The sequence below is a fragment of the Cebidichthys violaceus genome, unplaced genomic scaffold (assembly GCF_023349555.1).
Source record: "Cebidichthys violaceus isolate CVI_PGR_0920_01 unplaced genomic scaffold, fCebVio1.0.p SCAF_32, whole genome shotgun sequence".
NCBI classification, from domain to species: Eukaryota; Metazoa; Chordata; class Actinopteri; order Perciformes; family Stichaeidae; genus Cebidichthys; species Cebidichthys violaceus.
The window spans coordinates 1,612,986-1,630,590 of record NW_027176506.1 but is presented as its reverse complement, the minus strand read 5'-3'; the positions used below and the strand labels follow the sequence as shown (position 1 = coordinate 1,630,590).

Here is a 17,605-nt window from a genome sequence, read left to right as displayed (position 1 = left end):
AATTCATACTTACCTGGCAGGGAAGATACCATGATCAAGAAGGTGGTTCACCCAGGGCGAGGCTCAACCATTGCACTCCGGTTGTGCTGACCACTGCAAATTCCCCAAATGTGGGAATCTTGACTGCATAATTTCTGGTAGTGGGGGACTGCGTTCGCGCTCTCCCCTGATTTTTAAGTTGAAAAAAATATCACCCGGTTGGTAGACGGACATGGACCTCAACATGCTGCTATTCTGCTTGCTGATTCCTGTAGCCGAGTCCTGGGCATTTGTGAAAAGGAAGAAAGATGTCCTTAACTAGACCATGGTGCTTGACCATGGAGGGCTTGGACAGGTGTGCCAAGCAGCAGCCACTGCTATGCCCCATTGAAATAACTGCACCAGGACTGTGCTCCCAGCCTCAAATCACTGTATACATCAGCCCTGATTGCTGGGGGAAATTTCCAGCTCTGAATCAACAGTGAATTGAAGAAAAAATAAAACAGTGAGATTTGTTCTTTTGATTGGAGGGAAGGAAATAGTACATTGGAGAATATTGCCCTCTTTAAGATGTGGGCAGGGGTGTGGCTTTGGATTTGGAACAGGGCACGTCAACTCAGGCTTACCATGAGCGTTTTGACTGGGACGACTAGGGTCTTCAGCTGCTCTCGACAAGAGTGCTGTACTTACTTTGGTTTCTCTTCATAACGCACAAGTCTTTCGCCTTTTACTAAAGACTTCCGTGGAGAGGAACACCAATGAGTTAAACCTATTTTGGCAGGCTTTGCCGTTTGGCTGAGCCTTGTACACTTGTGAAAAGAAAAACAGCTGTCCTTAACTAGACCAAGGTGCTTGACTATGGAGGGTTTGGACGGGTGTGCAAAGCAGCAGCCACTGCCATGACCCATTGAATGAACTGCACCACGACAAGGGAGAAATGTGTCAGGAGGTTGCCTCAGGAAGCAAACAGTTGGGGCTCATCGCTTCTCGGCCTTTTGGCTAAGATCAAGTGTAGTATCTGTTCTTATCAGTTTAATATCTGATATGTCCTCTATATGAGGATAATGTATTAAGCAGATTTTTAGCATTGGGAGATGAAAAAGGGGCTTGCTCCGTTCACTCCACGCATTGACCCGGTATTGCAGCATTGCCGGGAACGGTGCACTCTTTAAATGCCTCGTTGACAACCAAACACCAATCTAAATGGATCAGTCTGTTGATTGATTTGACTCTGAAATGAACGACGCGAGTCACAGTCGCTGTCTGTCTTCAAGGCCGGGACTTGTGGCAAACAAAGGCCCTGTTTACTCCTTACCGAGGCCCTTTGTGGAACAACACTGTGCTCCCAGCCTCAAATCACTGTATACATCAGCACTGACTGCTTGGGGAAATTTCCAGCTCTGAATGCTAATTTCCGTCCTCCGAGTCAGATTGTGGGTGATGTCATTTTGTAGGCTCTATTTCGTTTGCAGATTGTCCAGAAAAGTGCAAGCGTAGCTGTGCAGCAGTGTCTGTTGTATGCTGTGAAGCTGTGTGTTGAGTAATGCAAATTGCCCGGGTTTGCCGAGAGAAGTGGGTGTGGCTTTTTGGATGGGCCTAAAATGATTGCGTGTTCTCCTCACCGATATTTTCCTTCTTTGTGGGAGAAATGTGTTCCGAAGATCCTTCCATTGTTAGCATGCTTAGATTTTCGTTTGGTTGCTGGGCTGTGTTTGCTTTCTCAGAAGCAGAAACAGCTTGCCAAGGGAAGCTAATGCTGACTCTGGGATTATGCCATCTGGGAACCTTCATCCAGAGTACTGTGTCTGGGAATGCCACCCCTGTCTCTGTGTCTTCCAACTCATACTTACCTGGCAGGGAAGATACCATGATCAAGAAGGTGGTTCACCCAGGGCGAGGCTCAACCATTGCACTCCGGTTGCACTGACCACTGCGAATTCCCCAAATGTGGGAATCTCGACTGCATAATTTCTGGTAGTGGGGGACTGCGTTCGCGCTCTCCCCTGATTTTTAAGTTGAAAAAAATATCACACGGTTGGTAGACGGACATGGACCTCAACATGCTGCTATTCCGCTTGTCGATTCCTGTAGCCGAGTCCTGGGCGTTTGTGAAAAGGAAGAAAGATGTCCTTAACTAGACCATGGTGCTTGACCATGGAGGGCTTGGACAGGTGTGCCAAGCAGCAGCCACTGCTATGCCCCATTGACATAACTGCACCAGGACTGTGCTCCCAGCCTCAAATCACTGTATACATCAGCCCTGATTGCTGGGGGAAATTTCCAGCTCTGAATCAACAGTGAAATGAAGAAAAAATAACACAGCGAGATTTGTGCTTTTGATTGGAGGGAAGGAAATAGTACATTGGAGAATATTGCCCTCTTTAAGATGTGGGCAGGGGTGTGGCTTTGGATTTGGAACAGGGCACGTCAACTCAGGCTTACCATGAGCGTTTTGACTGGGACGACTAGGGTCTTCAGCTGCTCTCAACAAGAGTGCTGTACTTACTTTGGTTTCTCTTCATAACGCACAAGTCTTTCGCCTTTTACTAAAGACTTCCGTGGAGAGGAACACCAATGAGTTAAACCTATTTTTGGCAGGCTTTGCCGTTTGGCTGAGCCTTGTACACTTGTGAAAAGAAAGACAGCTGTCCTTAACTAGACCAAGGTGCTTGACTATGGAGTGTTTGGACGGGTGTGCAAAGCAGCAGCCACTGCTATGCCCCATTGAAAGAACTGCACCAGGACCGTGCTGCCAGCCTCAAATCACTGTATACATCAGCCCTGACTGCTTGGGGAAATTTCCAGCTCTGAATGCTAATTTCCGTCCTCCGAGTCAGATTGTGGGTGATGTCATTTTGTAGGCTCTATTTCGTTTGCAGATTGTCCAGAAAAGTGCAAGCGTAGCTGTGCAGCAGTGTCTGTTGTATGCTGTGAAGCTGTGTGTTGAGTAATGCAAATTGCCCGGGTTTGCCGAGAGAAGTGGGTGTGGCTTTTTGGATGGGCCTAAAATGATTGCGTGTTCTCCTCACCGATATTTTCCCTTCTTTGTGGGAGAAATGTGTTCCGAAGATCCTTCCATTGTTAGCATGCTTAGATTTTCGTTTGGTTGCTGGGCTGTGTTTGCTTTCTCAGAAGCAGAAACAGCTTGCCAAGGGAAGCTAATGCTGACTCTGGGATTATGCCATCTGGGAACCGTCATCCAGAGTACTGTGTCTGGGAATGCCACCCCTGTCTTTGTGTCTTCTAGGTCATACTTACCTGGCAGGGAAGATACCATGATCAAGAAGGCGGTTCACCCAGGGCGAGGCTCAACCATTGCACTCCGGTTGCACTGACCACTGCGAATTCCCCAAATGTGGGAATCTCGACTGCATAATTTCTGGTAGTGGGGGACTGCGTTCGCGCTCTCCCCTGATTTTTAAGTTGAAAAAAATATCACACGGTTGGTAGACGGACATGGACCTCAACATGCTGCTATTCCGCTTGCCGATTCCTGTAGCCGAGTCCTGGGCGTTTGTGAAAAGGAAGAAAGATGTCCTTAACTAGACCATGGTGCTTGACCATGGAGGGCTTGGACAGGTGTGCCAAGCAGCAGCCACTGCTATGCCCCATTGAAAGAACTGCACCAGGACTGTGCTGCCAGCCTCAAATCACTGTATACATCAGCCCTGACTGCTGGGAGAAATTTCCAGCTCTGAATCAACAGTGAAATGAAGAAAAAATAACACAGTGAGATTTGTGCTTTTGAATGGAGGGAAGGAAATAGTACATTGGAGAATATTGCCCTCTTTAAGATGTGGGCAGGGGTGTGGCTTTGGATTTGGAACAGGGCACGTCAACTCAGGCTTACCATGAGCGTTTTGACTGGGACGACTAGGGTCTTCAGCTGCTCTCGATAAGAGTGCTGTACTTACTTTGGTTTCTCTTCATAAAGCACAAGTCTTTCGTCTTTTACTAAAGACTTCCGTGGAGAGGAACACCAATGAGTTAAACCTATTTTTGGCAGGCTTTGACGTTTGGCTGAGCCTTGTACACTTGTGAAAAGAAAGACAGGTGTCCTTAACTAGACCAAGGTGCTTGACTATGGAGGGTTTGGACGGGTGTGCAAAGCAGCAGCCACTGCCATGACCCACTGATTGAACTGCACCACGACAAGGGAGAAATGTGTCAGGAAGTTGCCTCAGGAAGCAAACAGTTGGGGCTCATCGCTACTCGGCCTTTTGGCTAAGATCAAGTGTAGTATCTGTTCTTATCAGTTTAATATCTGATATGTCCTCTATATGAGGATAATGTATTAAGCAGATTTTTAGCATTGGGAGATGAAAAAGGGGCTTGCTCCGTTCACTCCACGCATTGACCCGGTATTGCAGCATTGCCGGGAACGGTGCACTCTTTAAATGCCTTGTGGACAACCAAACACCAATCTAAATGGATCAGTCTGTTGATTGATTTGACTCTGAAATGAACGACGCAAGTCACAGTCGCTGTCTGTCTTCAAGGCCGGGACTTGTGGCAAACAAAGGCCCTGTTTACTCCCTTCCGAGGCCCTTTGTGGAACAACACTGTGCTCCCAGCCTCAAATCACTGTATACATCAGCCCTGACTGCTTGAGGAAATTTCCAGCTCTGAATGCTAATTTCCGTCCTCCGAGTCAGATTGTGGGTGATGTCATTTTGTAGGCTCTATTTCGTTTGCAGATTGTCCAGAAAAGTGCAAGCGTAGCTGTGCAGCAGTGTCTGTTGTATGCTGTGAAGCTGTGTGTTGAGTAATGCAAATTGCCCGGGTTTGCCGAGAGAAGTGGGTGTGGCTTTTTGGATGGGCCTAAAATGATTGCGTGTTCTCCTCACCGATATTTTCCCTTCTTTGTGGGAGAAATGTGTTCCGAAGATCCTTCCATTGTTAGCATGCTTAGATTTTCGTTTGGTTGCTGGGCTGTGTTTGCTTTCTCAGAAGCAGAAACAGCTTGCCAAGGGAAGCTAATGCTGACTCTGGGATTATGCCATCTGGGAACCGTCATCCAGAGTACTGTGTCTGGGAATGCCACCCCTGTCTCTGTGTCTTCCAACTCATACTTACCTGGCAGGGAAGATACCATGATCAAGAAGGTGGTTCACCCAGGGCGAGGCTCAACCATTGCACTCCGGTTGTGCTGACCACTGCGAATTCCCCAAATGTGGGAATCTCGACTGCATAATTTCTGGTAGTGGGGGACTGCGTTCGCGCTCTCCCCTGATTTTTAAGTTGAAAAAAATATCACACGGTTGGTAGACGGACATGGACCTCAACATGCTGCTATTCCGCTTGCCGATTCCTGTAGCCGAGTCCTGGGCGTTTGTGAAAAGGAAGAAAGATGTCCTTAACTAGACCATGGTGCTTGACCATGGAGGGCTTGGACAGGTGTGCCAAGCAGCAGCCACTGCTATGCCCCATTGAAAGAACTGCACCAGGACTGTGCTGCCAGCCTCAAATCACTGTATACATCAGCCCTGACTGCTGGGGGAAATTTCCAGCTCTGAATCAACAGTGAAATGAAGAAAAAACAACACAGTGAGATTTGTGCTTTTGATTGGAGGGAAGGAAATAGTACATTGGAGAATATTGCCCTCTTTAAGATGTGGGCAGGGGTGTGGCTTTGGATTTGGAACAGGGCACGTCAACTCAGGCTTACCATGAGCGTTTTGACTGGGACGACTAGGGTCTTCAGCTGCTCTCGACAAGAGTGCTGTACTTACTTTGGTTTGTCTTCATAACGCACAAGTCTTTCGCCTTTTACTAAAGACTTCCGTGGAGAGGAACACCAATGAGTTAAACCTATTTTTGGCAGGCTTTGCCGTTTGGCTGAGACTTGTACACTTGTGAAAAGAAAGACAGCTGTCCTTAACTAGACCCGAGTGCTTGACTATGGAGGGTTTGGACGGGTGTGCAAAGCAGCAGCCACTGCCATGACCCATTGAATGAACTGCACCACGACATGGGAGTGCTGTACTTACTTTGGTTTCTCTGCCATGACCCATTGAATGAACTGCACCACGACAAGGGAGAAATGTGTCAGGAAGTTGCCGCAGGAAGCAAACAGTTTGGGCTCATCGCTTCTCGGCCTTTTGGCTAAGATCAAGTGTAGTATCTGTTCTTATCAGTTTAATATCTGATATGTCCTCTATATGAGGATAATGTATTAAGCAGATTTTTAGCATTGGGGGATGAAAAAAGGGCTTGCTCCGTTCACTCCACGCATTGACCCGGTATTGCAGCATTGCCGGGAACGGTGCACTCTTTAAATGCCTCGTTGACAACCAAACACCAATCTAAATGGATCAGTCTGTTGATTGATTTGACTCTGAAATGAACGACGCGAGTCACAGTCGCTGTCTGTCTTCAAGGCCGGGACTTGTGGCAAACAAAGGCCCTGTTTACTCCTTACCGAGGCCCTTTGTGGAACAACACTGTGCTCCCAGCCTCAAATCACTGTATACATCAGCCCTGACTGCTTGGGGAAATTTCCAGCTCTGAATGCTAATTTCCGTCCTCCGAGTCAGATTGTGGGTGATGTCATTTTGTAGGCTCTATTTCGTTTGCAGATTGTCCAGAAAAGTGCAAGCGTAGCTGTGCAGCAGTGTCTGTTGTATGCTGTGAAGCTGTGTGTTGAGTAATGCAAATTGCCCGGGTTTGCCGAGAGAAGTGGGTGTGGCTTTTTGGATGGGCCTAAAATGATTGCGTGTTCTCCTCACCGATATTTTCCCTTCTTTGTGGGAGAAATGTGTTCCGAAGATCCTTCCATTGTTAGCATGCTTAGATTTTCGTTTGGTTGCTGGGCTGTGTTTGCTTTCTCAGAAGCAGAAACAGCTTGCCAAGGGAAGCTAATGCTGACTCTGGGATTATGCCATCTGGGAACCGTCATCCAGAGTACTGTGTCTGGGAATGCCACCCCTGTCTCTGTGTCTTCCAACTCATACTTACCTGGCAGGGAAGATACCATGATCAAGAAGGTGGTTCACCCAGGGTGAGGCTCAACCATTGCACTCCGGTTGTGCTGACCACTGCGAATTCCCCAAATGTGGGAATCTCAACTGCATAATTTCTGGTAGTGGGGGACTGCGTTCTCGCTCTCCCCTGACTTTTAAGTTGAAAAAAATATCACACGGTTGGTAGACGGACATGGACCTCAACATGCTGCTATTTGGCTTGCCGATTCCTGTAGCCGAGTCCTGGGCGTTTGTGAAAAGGAAGAAAGATGTCCTTAACTAGACCATGGTGCTTGACCATGGAGGGCTTGGACAGGTGTGCCAAGCAGCAGCCACTGCTATGCCCCTTTGAAAGAACTGCACCAGGACTGTGCTGCCAGCCTCAAATCACTGTATACATCAGCCCTGACTGCTGGGGAAATTTCCAGCTCTGAATCAACAGTGAAATGAAGAAAAAATAACACAGCGAGATTTGTGCTTTTGAATGGAGGGAAGGAAATAGTACATTGGAGAATATTGCCCTCTTTAAGATGTGGGCAGGGGTGTGGCTTTGGATTTGGAACAGGGCACGTCAACTCAGGCTTACCATGAGCGTTTTGACTGGGACGACTAGGGTCTTCAGCTGCTCTCGACAAGAGTGCTGTACTTACTTTGGTTTCTCTTCATAACGCACAAGTCTTTCGCCTTTTACTAAAGACTTCCGTGGAGTGGAACACCAATGAGTTAAACTATTTTTGGCAGGCTTTGCCGTTTGGCTGAGCCTTGTACACTTGTGAAAAGAAAGACAGCTGTCCTTAACTAGACCAAGGTGCTTGACTATGGAGGGTTTGGACGGGTGTGCAAAGCAGCAGCCACTGCCATGACCCATTGAATGAACTGCACCACGACATGGGAGTGCTGTACTTACTTTGGTTTCTCTGCCATGACCCATTGAATGAACTGCACCACGACAAGGGAGAAATGTGTCAGGAAGTTGCCGCAGGAAGCAAACAGTTTGGGCTCATCGCTTCTCGGCCTTTTGGCTAAGATCAAGTGTAGTATCTGTTCTTATCAGTTTAATATCTGATATGTCCTCTATATGAGGATAATGTATTAAGCAGATTTTTAGCATTGGGTGATGAAAAAAGGGCTTGCTCCGTTCACTCCACGCATTGACCCGGTATTGCAGCATTGCCGGGAACGGTGCACTCTTTAAATGCCTCGTTGACAACCAAACACCAATCTAAATGGATCAGTCTGTTGATTGATTTGACTCTGAAATGAACGACGCGAGTCACAGTCGCTGTCTGTCTTCAAGGCCGGGACTTGTGGCAAACAAAGGCCCTGTTTACTCCTTACCGAGGCCCTTTGTGGAACAACACTGTGCTCCCAGCCTCAAATCACTGTATACATCAGCCCTGACTGCTTGGGGAAATTTCCAGCTCTGAATGCTAATTTCCGTCCTCCGAGTCAGATTGTGGGTGATGTCATTTTGTAGGCTCTATTTCGTTTGCAGATTGTCCAGAAAAGTGCAAGCGTAGCTGTGCAGCAGTGTCTGTTGTATGCTGTGAAGCTGTGTGTTGAGTAATGCAAATTGCCCGGGTTTGCCGAGAGAAGTGGGTGTGGCTTTTTGGATGGGCCTAAAATGATTGCGTGTTCTCCTCACCGATATTTTCCCTTCTTTGTGGGAGAAATGTGTTCCGAAGATCCTTCCATTGTTAGCATGCTTAGATTTTCGTTTGGTTGCTGGGCTGTGTTTGCTTTCTCAGAAGCAGAAACAGCTTGCCAAGGGAAGCTAATGCTGACTCTGGGATTATGCCATCTGGGAACCGTCATCCAGAGTACTGTGTCTGGGAATGCCACCCCTGTCTCTGTGTCTTCCAACTCATACTTACCTGGCAGGGAAGATACCATGATCAAGAAGGTGGTTCACCCAGGGTGAGGCTCAACCATTGCACTCCGGTTGTGCTGACCACTGCTAATTCCCCAAATGTGGGAATCTTGACTGCATAATTTCTGGTAGTGGGGGACTGCGTTCGCGCTCTCCCCTGATTTTTAAGTTGAAAAAAATATCACCCGGTTGGTAGACGGACATGGACCTCAACATGCTGCTATTCCGCTTGCCGATTCCTGTAGCCGAGTCCTGGGCGTTTGTGAAAAGGAAGAAAGATGTCCTTAACTAGAACATGGTGCTTGACCATGGAGGGCTTGGACAGGTGTGCCAAGCAGCAGCCACTGCTATGCCCCATTGAAAGAACTGCACCAGGACTGTGCTGCCAGCCTCAAATCACTGTATACATCAGCCCTGACTGCTGGGAGAAATTTCCAGCTCTGAATCAACAGTGAAATGAAGAAAAAATAACACAGCGAGATTTGTGCTTTTGAATGGAGGGAAGGAAATAGTACATTGGAGAATATTGCCCTCTTTAAGATGTGGGCAGGGGTGTGGCTTTGGATTTGGAACAGGGCACGTCAACTCAGGCTTACCATGAGCGTTTTGACTGGGACGACTAGGGTCTTCAGCTGCTCTCGACAAGAGTGCTGTACTTATTTTGGTTTCTCTTCATAACGCACAAGTCTTTCGCCTTTTACTAAAGACTTCCGTGGAGAGGAACACCAATGAGTTAAACCTATTTTTGGCAGGCTTTGCCGTTTGGCTGAGCCTTGTACACTTGTGAAAAGAAAGACAGGTGTCCTTAACTAGACCAAGGTGCTTGACTATGGAGGGTTTGGACGGGTGTGCAAAGCAGCAGCCACTGCCATGACCCATTGAATGAACTGCACCACGACAAGGGAGAAATGTGTCAGGAGGTTGCCTCAGGAAGCAAACAGTTGGGGCTCATTGCTTCTCGGCCTTTTGGCTAAGATCAAGTGTAGTATCTGTTCTTATCAGTTTAATATCTGATATGTCCTCTATATGAGGATAATGTATTAAGCAGATTTTTAGCATTGGGAGATGAAAAAGGGGCTTGCTCCGTTCACTCCACGCATTGACCCGGTATTGCAGCATTGCCTGGAACGGTGCACTCTTTAAATGCCTTGTGGACAACCAAACACCAATCTAAATGGATCAGTCTGTTGATTGATTTGACTCTGAAATGAACGACGCGAGTCACAGTCGCTGTCTGTCTTCAAGGCCGGGACTTGTGGCAAACAAAGGCCCTGTTTACTCCTTACCGAGGCCCTTTGTGGAACAACACTGTGCTCCCAGCCTCAAATCACTGTATACATCAGCCCTGACTGCTTGGGGAAATTTCCAGCTCTGAATGCTAATTTCCGTCCTCCGAGTCAGATTGTGGGTGATGTCATTTTGTAGGCTCTATTTCGTTTGCAGATTGTCCAGAAAAGTGCAAGCGTAGCTGTGCAGCAGTGTCTGTTGTATGCTGTGAAGCTGTGTGTTGAGTAATGCAAATTGCCCGGGTTTGCCGAGAGAAGTGGGTGTGGCTTTTTGGATGGGCCTAAAATGATTGCGTGTTCTCCTCACCGATATTTTCCCTTCTTTGTGGGAGAAATGTGTTCCGAAGATCCTTCCATTGTTAGCATGCTTAGATTTTCGTTTGGTTGCTGGGCTGTGTTTGCTTTCTCAGAAGCAGAAACAGCTTGCCAAGGGAAGCTAATGCTGACTCTGGGATTATGCCATCTGGGAACCGTCATCCAGAGTACTGTGTCTGGGAATGCCACCCCTGTCTCTGTGTCTTCCAACTCATACTTACCTGGCAGGGAAGATACCATGATCAAGAAGGTGGTTCACCCAGGGCGAGGCTCAACCATTGCACTCCGGTTGTGCTGACCACTGCGAATTCCCCAAATGTGGGAATCTCGACTGCATAATTTCTGATAGTGGGGGACTGCGTTCGCGCTCTCCCCTGATTTTTAAGTTGAAAAAAATATCACCCGGTTGGTAGACGGACATGGACCTCAACATGCTGCTATTCCGCTTGCCGATTCCTGTAGCCGAGTCCTGGGCGTTTGTGAAAAGGAAGAAAGATGTCCTTAACTAGACCATGGTGCTTGACCATGGAGGGCTTGGACAGGTGTGCCAAGCAGCAGCCACTGCTATGCCCCATTGAAAGAACTGCACCAGGACTGTGCTCCCAGCCTCAAATCACTGTATACATCAGCCCTGATTGCTGGGGGAAATTTCCAGCTCTGAATCAACAGTGAAATGAAGAAAAAATAACACAGCGAGATTTGTGCTTTTGATTGGAGGGAAGGAAATAGTACATTGGAGAATATTGCCCTCTTTAAGATGTGGGCAGGGGTGTGGCTTTGGATTTGGAACAGGGCACGTCAACTCAGGCTTACCATGAGCGTTTTGACTGGGACGACTAGGGTCTTCAGCTGCTCTCGACAAGAGTGCTGTACTTACTTTGGTTTCTCTTCATAACGCACAAGTCTTTCGCCTTTTACTAAAGACTTCCGTGGAGAGGAACACCAATGAGTTAAAGCTATTTTGGCAGGCTTTGCCGTTTGGCTGAGCCTTGTACACTTGTGAAAAGAAAAACAGCTGTCCTTAACTAGACCGAGGTGCTTGACTATGGAGGGTTTGGACGGGTGTGCAAAGCAGCAGCCACTGCCATGACCCATTGAATGAACTGCACCACGACAAGGGAGAAATGTGTCAGGAGGTTGCCTCAGGAAGCAAACAGTTGGGGCTCATCGCTTCTCGGCCTTTTGGCTAAGATCAAGTGTAGTATCTGTTCTTATCAGTTTAATATCTGATATGTCCTCTATATGAGGATAATGTATTAAGCAGATTTTTAGCATTGGGAGATGAAAAAGGGGCTTGCTCCGTTCACTCCACGCATTGACCCGGTATTGCAGCATTGCCGGGAACGGTGCACTCTTTAAATGCCTTGTGGACAACCAAACACCAATCTAAATGTATCAGTCTGTTGATTGATTTGACTCTGAAATGAACGACGCGAGTCACAGTCGCTGTCTGTCTTCAAGGCCGGGACTTGTGGCAAACAAAGGCCCTGTTTACTCCTTACCGAGGCCCTTTGTGGAACAACACTGTGCTCCCAGCCTCAAATCACTGTATACATCAGCCCTGACTGCTTGGGGAAATTTCCAGCTCTGAATGCTAATTTCCGTCCTCCGAGTCAGATTGTGGGTGATGTCATTTTGTAGGCTCTATTTCGTTTGCAGATTGTCCAGAAAAGTGCAAGCGTAGCTGTGCAGCAGTGTCTGTTGTATGCTGTGAAGCTGTGTGTTGAGTAATGCAAATTGCCCGGGTTTGCCGAGAGAAGTGGGTGTGGCTTTTTGGATGGGCCTAAAATGATTGCGTGTTCTCCTCACCGATATTTTCCCTTCTTTGTGGGAGAAATGTGTTCCGAAGATCCTTCCATTGTTAGCATGCTTAGATTTTCGTTTGGTTGCTGGGCTGTGTTTGCTTTCTCAGAAGCAGAAACAGCTTGCCAAGGGAAGCTAATGCTGACTCTGGGATTATGCCATCTGGGAACCGTCATCCAGAGTACTGTGTCTGGGAATGCCACCCCTGTCTCTGTGTCTTCCAACTCATACTTACCTGGCAGGGAAGATACCATGATCAAGAAGGTGGTTCACCCAGGGCGAGGCTCAACCATTGCACTCCGGTTGTGCTGACCACTGCGAATTCCCCAAATGTGGGAATCTCAACTGCATAATTTCTGGTAGTGGGGGACTGCGTTCGCGCTCTCCCCTGATTTTTAAGTTGAAAAAAATATCACACGGTTGGTAGACGGACATGGACCTCAACATGCTGCTATTCCGCTTGCCGATTCCTGTAGCCGAATCCTGGGCGTTTGTGAAAAGGAAGAAAGATGTCCTTAACTAGACCATGGTGCTTGACCATGGAGGGCTTGGACAGGTGTGCCAAGCAGCAGCCACTGCTATGCCCCATTGAAATAACTGCACCAGGACTGTGCTCCCAGCCTCAAATCACTGTATACATCAGCCCTGATTGCTGGGGGAAATTTCCAGCTCTGAATCAACATTGAAATGAAGAAAAAATAACACAGTGAGATTTGTGCTTTTGATTGGAGGGAAGGAAATAGTACATTGGAGAATATTGCCCTCTTTAAGATGTGGGCAGGGGTGTGGCTTTGGATTTGGAACAGGGCACGTCAACTCAGGCTTACCATGAGCGTTTTGACTGGGACGACTAGGGTCTTCAGCTGCTCTCGACAAGAGTGCTGTACTTACTTTGGTTTCTCTTCATAACGCACAAGTCTTTCGCCTTTTACTAAAGACTTCCGTGGAGAGGAACACCAATGAGTTAAACCTATTTTTGGCAGGCTTTGCCATTTGGCTGAGCCTTGTACACTTGTGAAAAGAAAGACAGGTGTCCTTAACTAGACCAAGAGTGCTTGACTATGGAGGGTTTGGACGGGTGTGCAAAGCAGCAGCCACTGCCATGACCCATTGAATGAACTGCACCACGACAAGGGAGAAATGTGTCAGGAGGTTGCCTCAGGAAGCAAACAGTTGGGGCTCATTGCTTCTCGGCCTTTTGGCTAAGATCAAGTGTAGTATCTGTTCTTATCAGTTTAATATCTGATATGTCCTCTATATGAGGATAATGTATTAAGCAGATTTTTAGCATTGGGAGATGAAAAAGGGGCTTGCTCCGTTCACTCCACGCATTGACCCGGTATTGCAGCATTGCCTGGAACGGTGCACTCTTTAAATGCCTTGTGGACAACCAAACACCAATCTAAATGTATCAGTCTGTTGATTGATTTGACTCTGAAATGAACGACGCGAGTCACAGTCGCTGTCTGTCTTCAAGGCCGGGACTTGTGGCAAACAAAGGCCCTGTTTACTCCTTACCGAGGCCCTTTGTGGAACAACACTGTGCTCCCAGCCTCAAATCACTGTATACATCAGCCCTGACTGCTTGGGGAAATTTCCAGCTCTGAATGCTAATTTCCGTCCTCCGAGTCAGATTGTGGGTGATGTCATTTTGTAGGCTCTATTTCGTTTGCAGATTGTCCAGAAAAGTGCAAGCGTAGCTGTGCAGCAGTGTCTGTTGTATGCTGTGAAGCTGTGTGTTGAGTAATGCAAATTGCCCGGGTTTGCCGAGAGAAGTGGGTGTGGCTTTTTGGATGGGCCTAAAATGATTGCGTGTTCTCCTCACCGATATTTTCCCTTCTTTGTGGGAGAAATGTGTTCCGAAGATCCTTCCATTGTTAGCATGCTTAGATTTTCGTTTGGTTGCTGGGCTGTGTTTGCTTTCTCAGAAGCAGAAACAGCTTGCCAAGGGAAGCTAATGCTGACTCTGGGATTATGCCATCTGGGAACCGTCATCCAGAGTACTGTGTCTGGGAATGCCACCCCTGTCTCTGTGTCTTCCAACTCATACTTACCTGGCAGGGAAGATACCATGATCAAGAAGGTGGTTCACCCAGGGCGAGGCTCAACCATTGCACTCCGGTTGTGCTGACCACTGCGAATTCCCCAAATGTGGGAATCTCGACTGCATAATTTCTGGTAGTGGGGGACTGCGTTCGCGCTCTCCCCTGATTTTTTAAGTTGAAAAAAATATCACCCGGTTGGTAGACGGACATGGACCTCAACATGCTGCTATTCCGCTTGCCGATTCCTGTAGCCGAGTCCTGGGCGTTTGTGAAAAGGAAGAAAGATGTCCTTAACTAGACCATGGTGCTTGACCATGGAGGGCTTGGACAGGTGTGCCAAGCAGCAGCCACTGCTATGCCCCATTGAAAGAACTGCACCAGGACTGTGCTGCCAGCCTCAAATCACTGTATACATCAGCCCTGACTGCTGGGGGAAATTTCCAGCTCTGAATCAACAGTGAAATGAAGAAAAAATAACACAGCGAGATTTGTGCTTTTGATTGGAGGGAAGGAAATAGTACATTGGAGAATATTGCCCTCTTTAAGATGTGGGCAGGGGTGTGGCTTTGGATTTGGAACAGGGCACGTCAACTCAGGCTTACCATGAGCGTTTTGACTGGGACGACTAGGGTCTTCAGCTGCTCTCGACAAGAGTGCTGTACTTACTTTGGTTTCTCTTCATAACGCACAAGTCTTTCGCCTTTTACTAAAGACTTCCGTGGAGAGGAACACCAATGAGTTAAAGCTATTTTGGCAGGCTTTGCCGTTTGGCTGAGCCTTGTACACTTGTGAAAAGAAAAACAGCTGTCCTTAACTAGACCGAGGTGCTTGACTATGGAGGGTTTGGACGGGTGTGCAAAGCAGCAGCCACTGCCATGACCCATTGAATGAACTGCACCACGACAAGGGAGAAATGTGTCAGGAGGTTGCCTCAGGAAGCAAACAGTTGGGGCTCATCGCTTCTCGGCCTTTTGGCTAAGATCAAGTGTAGTATCTGTTCTTATCAGTTTAATATCTGATATGTCCTCTATATGAGGATAATGTATTAAGCAGATTTTTAGCATTGGGAGATGAAAAAGGGGCTTGCTCCGTTCACTCCACGCATTGACCCGGTATTGCAGCATTGCCGGGAACGGTGCACTCTTTAAATGCCTTGTGGACAACCAAACACCAATCTAAATGTATCAGTCTGTTGATTGATTTGACTCTGAAATGAACGACGCGAGTCACAGTCGCTGTCTGTCTTCAAGGCCGGGACTTGTGGCAAACAAAGGCCCTGTTTACTCCTTACCGAGGCCCTTTGTGGAACAACACTGTGCTCCCAGCCTCAAATCACTGTATACATCAGCCCTGACTGCTTGGGGAAATTTCCAGCTCTGAATGCTAATTTCCGTCCTCCGAGTCAGATTGTGGGTGATGTCATTTTGTAGGCTCTATTTCGTTTGCAGATTGTCCAGAAAAGTGCAAGCGTAGCTGTGCAGCAGTGTCTGTTGTATGCTGTGAAGCTGTGTGTTGAGTAATGCAAATTGCCCGGGTTTGCCGAGAGAAGTGGGTGTGGCTTTTTGGATGGGCCTAAAATGATTGCGTGTTCTCCTCACCGATATTTTCCCTTCTTTGTGGGAGAAATGTGTTCCGAAGATCCTTCCATTGTTAGCATGCTTAGATTTTCGTTTGGTTGCTGGGCTGTGTTTGCTTTCTCAGAAGCAGAAACAGCTTGCCAAGGGAAGCTAATGCTGACTCTGGGATTATGCCATCTGGGAACCGTCATCCAGAGTACTGTGTCTGGGAATGCCACCCCTGTCTCTGTGTCTTCCAACTCATACTTACCTGGCAGGGAAGATACCATGATCAAGAAGGTGGTTCACCCAGGGCGAGGCTCAACCATTGCACTCCGGTTGTGCTGACCACTGCGAATTCCCCAAATGTGGGAATCTCAACTGCATAATTTCTGGTAGTGGGGGACTGCGTTCGCGCTCTCCCCTGATTTTTAAGTTGAAAAAAATATCACACGGTTGGTAGACGGACATGGACCTCAACATGCTGCTATTCCGCTTGCCGATTCCTGTAGCCGAATCCTGGGCGTTTGTGAAAAGGAAGAAAGATGTCCTTAACTAGACCATGGTGCTTGACCATGGAGGGCTTGGACAGGTGTGCCAAGCAGCAGCCACTGCTATGCCCCATTGAAAGAACTGCACCAGGACTGTGCTGCCAGCCTCAAATCACTGTATACATCAGCCCTGATTGCTGGGGGAAATTTCCAGCTCTGAATCAACATTGAAATGAAGAAAAAATAACACAGTGAGATTTGTGCTTTTGATTGGAGGGAAGGAAATAGTACATTGGAGAATATTGCCCTCTTTAAGATGTGGGCAGGGGTGTGGCTTTGGATTTGGAACAGGGCACGTCAACTCAGGCTTACCATGAGCGTTTTGACTGGGACGACTAGGGTCTTCAGCTGCTCTCGACGAGAGTGCTGTACTTACTTTGGTTTCTCTTCATAACGCACAAGTCTTTCGCCTTTTACTAAAGACTTCCGTGGAGAGGAACACCAATGAGTTAAACCTATTTTTGGCAGGCTTTGCCATTTGGCTGAGCCTTGTACACTTGTGAAAAGAAAGACAGGTGTCCTTAACTAGACCAAGGTGCTTGACTATGGAGGGTTTGGACGGGTGTGCAAAGCAGCAGCCACTGCCATGACCCATTGAATGAACTGCACCACGACAAGGGAGAAATGTGTCAGGAGGTTGCCTCAGGAAGCAAACAGTTGGGGCTCATTGCTTCTCGGCCTTTTGGCTAAGATCAAGTGTAGTATCTGTTCTTATCAGTTTAATATCTGATATGTCCTCTATATGAGGATAATGTATTAAGCAGATTTTTAGCATTGGGAGATGAAAAAGGGGCTTGCTCCGTTCACTCCACGCATTGACCCGGTATTGCAGCATTGCCGGGAACGGTGCACTCTTTAAATGCCTTGTGGACAACCAAACACCAATCTAAATGGATCAGTCTGTTGATTGATTTGACTCTGAAATGAACGACGCGAGTCACAGTCGCTGTCTGTCTTCAAGGCCGGGACTTGTGGCAAACAAAGGCCCTGTTTACTCCTTACCGAGGCCCTTTGTGGAACAACACTGTGCTCCCAGCCTCAAATCACTGTATACATCAGCCCTGACTGCTTGGGGAAATTTCCAGCTCTGAATGCTAATTTCCGTCCTCCGAGTCAGATTGTGGGTGATGTCATTTTGTAGGCTCTATTTCGTTTGCAGATTGTCCAGAAAAGTGCAAGCGTAGCTGTGCAGCAGTGTCTGTTGTATGCTGTGAAGCTGTGTGTTGAGTAATGCAAAT

At 47.6% G+C, this 17,605-nt stretch overlaps 29 non-coding genes across 29 annotated transcripts; all 29 read left to right on the top strand.

Moving 5' to 3' along the window:
- Positions 1 to 5: 5 nt before the first annotated feature.
- Positions 6 to 169, top strand: LOC137882623 (U1 spliceosomal RNA). The gene has a single exon (XR_011104054.1). It is a non-coding gene; the product is annotated as a U1 spliceosomal RNA (small nuclear RNA).
- A 496-nt stretch (positions 170 to 665) lies between these two features.
- LOC137882544 (U5 spliceosomal RNA) lies at positions 666 to 780 on the top strand. Its single transcript, XR_011103979.1, has one exon. It is a non-coding gene; the product is annotated as a U5 spliceosomal RNA (small nuclear RNA).
- Positions 781 to 958: 178 nt separating this feature from the next.
- On the top strand, positions 959 to 1,149 carry LOC137882840 (U2 spliceosomal RNA). Its single transcript, XR_011104260.1, has one exon. It is a non-coding gene; the product is annotated as a U2 spliceosomal RNA (small nuclear RNA).
- A 672-nt stretch (positions 1,150 to 1,821) lies between these two features.
- Positions 1,822 to 1,985, top strand: LOC137882679 (U1 spliceosomal RNA). The gene has a single exon (XR_011104106.1). It is a non-coding gene; the product is annotated as a U1 spliceosomal RNA (small nuclear RNA).
- Positions 1,986 to 2,481: 496 nt separating this feature from the next.
- On the top strand, positions 2,482 to 2,596 carry LOC137883087 (U5 spliceosomal RNA). The gene has a single exon (XR_011104485.1). It is a non-coding gene; the product is annotated as a U5 spliceosomal RNA (small nuclear RNA).
- Positions 2,597 to 3,229: 633 nt separating this feature from the next.
- On the top strand, positions 3,230 to 3,393 carry LOC137882759 (U1 spliceosomal RNA). The gene has a single exon (XR_011104183.1). It is a non-coding gene; the product is annotated as a U1 spliceosomal RNA (small nuclear RNA).
- A 496-nt stretch (positions 3,394 to 3,889) lies between these two features.
- LOC137882593 (U5 spliceosomal RNA) lies at positions 3,890 to 4,002 on the top strand. Its single transcript, XR_011104025.1, has one exon. It is a non-coding gene; the product is annotated as a U5 spliceosomal RNA (small nuclear RNA).
- Positions 4,003 to 4,183: 181 nt separating this feature from the next.
- On the top strand, positions 4,184 to 4,374 carry LOC137883041 (U2 spliceosomal RNA). Its single transcript, XR_011104452.1, has one exon. It is a non-coding gene; the product is annotated as a U2 spliceosomal RNA (small nuclear RNA).
- A 673-nt stretch (positions 4,375 to 5,047) lies between these two features.
- LOC137882699 (U1 spliceosomal RNA) lies at positions 5,048 to 5,211 on the top strand. Its single transcript, XR_011104125.1, has one exon. It is a non-coding gene; the product is annotated as a U1 spliceosomal RNA (small nuclear RNA).
- Positions 5,212 to 5,707: 496 nt separating this feature from the next.
- On the top strand, positions 5,708 to 5,823 carry LOC137882591 (U5 spliceosomal RNA). Its single transcript, XR_011104023.1, has one exon. It is a non-coding gene; the product is annotated as a U5 spliceosomal RNA (small nuclear RNA).
- A 241-nt stretch (positions 5,824 to 6,064) lies between these two features.
- Positions 6,065 to 6,255, top strand: LOC137882989 (U2 spliceosomal RNA). Its single transcript, XR_011104403.1, has one exon. It is a non-coding gene; the product is annotated as a U2 spliceosomal RNA (small nuclear RNA).
- Positions 6,256 to 6,928: 673 nt separating this feature from the next.
- On the top strand, positions 6,929 to 7,092 carry LOC137882747 (U1 spliceosomal RNA). The gene has a single exon (XR_011104171.1). It is a non-coding gene; the product is annotated as a U1 spliceosomal RNA (small nuclear RNA).
- A 495-nt stretch (positions 7,093 to 7,587) lies between these two features.
- On the top strand, positions 7,588 to 7,701 carry LOC137882562 (U5 spliceosomal RNA). The gene has a single exon (XR_011103995.1). It is a non-coding gene; the product is annotated as a U5 spliceosomal RNA (small nuclear RNA).
- Positions 7,702 to 7,943: 242 nt separating this feature from the next.
- LOC137883008 (U2 spliceosomal RNA) lies at positions 7,944 to 8,134 on the top strand. The gene has a single exon (XR_011104421.1). It is a non-coding gene; the product is annotated as a U2 spliceosomal RNA (small nuclear RNA).
- Positions 8,135 to 8,807: 673 nt separating this feature from the next.
- LOC137882709 (U1 spliceosomal RNA) lies at positions 8,808 to 8,971 on the top strand. The gene has a single exon (XR_011104135.1). It is a non-coding gene; the product is annotated as a U1 spliceosomal RNA (small nuclear RNA).
- A 496-nt stretch (positions 8,972 to 9,467) lies between these two features.
- Positions 9,468 to 9,582, top strand: LOC137883157 (U5 spliceosomal RNA). The gene has a single exon (XR_011104550.1). It is a non-coding gene; the product is annotated as a U5 spliceosomal RNA (small nuclear RNA).
- Positions 9,583 to 9,761: 179 nt separating this feature from the next.
- On the top strand, positions 9,762 to 9,952 carry LOC137882973 (U2 spliceosomal RNA). The gene has a single exon (XR_011104388.1). It is a non-coding gene; the product is annotated as a U2 spliceosomal RNA (small nuclear RNA).
- A 673-nt stretch (positions 9,953 to 10,625) lies between these two features.
- On the top strand, positions 10,626 to 10,789 carry LOC137882541 (U1 spliceosomal RNA). Its single transcript, XR_011103977.1, has one exon. It is a non-coding gene; the product is annotated as a U1 spliceosomal RNA (small nuclear RNA).
- A 496-nt stretch (positions 10,790 to 11,285) lies between these two features.
- LOC137882569 (U5 spliceosomal RNA) lies at positions 11,286 to 11,400 on the top strand. Its single transcript, XR_011104002.1, has one exon. It is a non-coding gene; the product is annotated as a U5 spliceosomal RNA (small nuclear RNA).
- Positions 11,401 to 11,578: 178 nt separating this feature from the next.
- Positions 11,579 to 11,769, top strand: LOC137882839 (U2 spliceosomal RNA). Its single transcript, XR_011104259.1, has one exon. It is a non-coding gene; the product is annotated as a U2 spliceosomal RNA (small nuclear RNA).
- Positions 11,770 to 12,442: 673 nt separating this feature from the next.
- LOC137882700 (U1 spliceosomal RNA) lies at positions 12,443 to 12,606 on the top strand. The gene has a single exon (XR_011104126.1). It is a non-coding gene; the product is annotated as a U1 spliceosomal RNA (small nuclear RNA).
- A 496-nt stretch (positions 12,607 to 13,102) lies between these two features.
- Positions 13,103 to 13,217, top strand: LOC137883070 (U5 spliceosomal RNA). The gene has a single exon (XR_011104469.1). It is a non-coding gene; the product is annotated as a U5 spliceosomal RNA (small nuclear RNA).
- Positions 13,218 to 13,397: 180 nt separating this feature from the next.
- On the top strand, positions 13,398 to 13,588 carry LOC137882972 (U2 spliceosomal RNA). The gene has a single exon (XR_011104387.1). It is a non-coding gene; the product is annotated as a U2 spliceosomal RNA (small nuclear RNA).
- Positions 13,589 to 14,261: 673 nt separating this feature from the next.
- Positions 14,262 to 14,425, top strand: LOC137882688 (U1 spliceosomal RNA). Its single transcript, XR_011104114.1, has one exon. It is a non-coding gene; the product is annotated as a U1 spliceosomal RNA (small nuclear RNA).
- Positions 14,426 to 14,922: 497 nt separating this feature from the next.
- On the top strand, positions 14,923 to 15,037 carry LOC137882568 (U5 spliceosomal RNA). Its single transcript, XR_011104001.1, has one exon. It is a non-coding gene; the product is annotated as a U5 spliceosomal RNA (small nuclear RNA).
- Positions 15,038 to 15,215: 178 nt separating this feature from the next.
- Positions 15,216 to 15,406, top strand: LOC137882838 (U2 spliceosomal RNA). The gene has a single exon (XR_011104258.1). It is a non-coding gene; the product is annotated as a U2 spliceosomal RNA (small nuclear RNA).
- Positions 15,407 to 16,079: 673 nt separating this feature from the next.
- LOC137882698 (U1 spliceosomal RNA) lies at positions 16,080 to 16,243 on the top strand. The gene has a single exon (XR_011104124.1). It is a non-coding gene; the product is annotated as a U1 spliceosomal RNA (small nuclear RNA).
- Positions 16,244 to 16,739: 496 nt separating this feature from the next.
- On the top strand, positions 16,740 to 16,854 carry LOC137883069 (U5 spliceosomal RNA). Its single transcript, XR_011104468.1, has one exon. It is a non-coding gene; the product is annotated as a U5 spliceosomal RNA (small nuclear RNA).
- Positions 16,855 to 17,033: 179 nt separating this feature from the next.
- On the top strand, positions 17,034 to 17,224 carry LOC137882874 (U2 spliceosomal RNA). The gene has a single exon (XR_011104293.1). It is a non-coding gene; the product is annotated as a U2 spliceosomal RNA (small nuclear RNA).
- Positions 17,225 to 17,605: the final 381 nt, after the last annotated feature.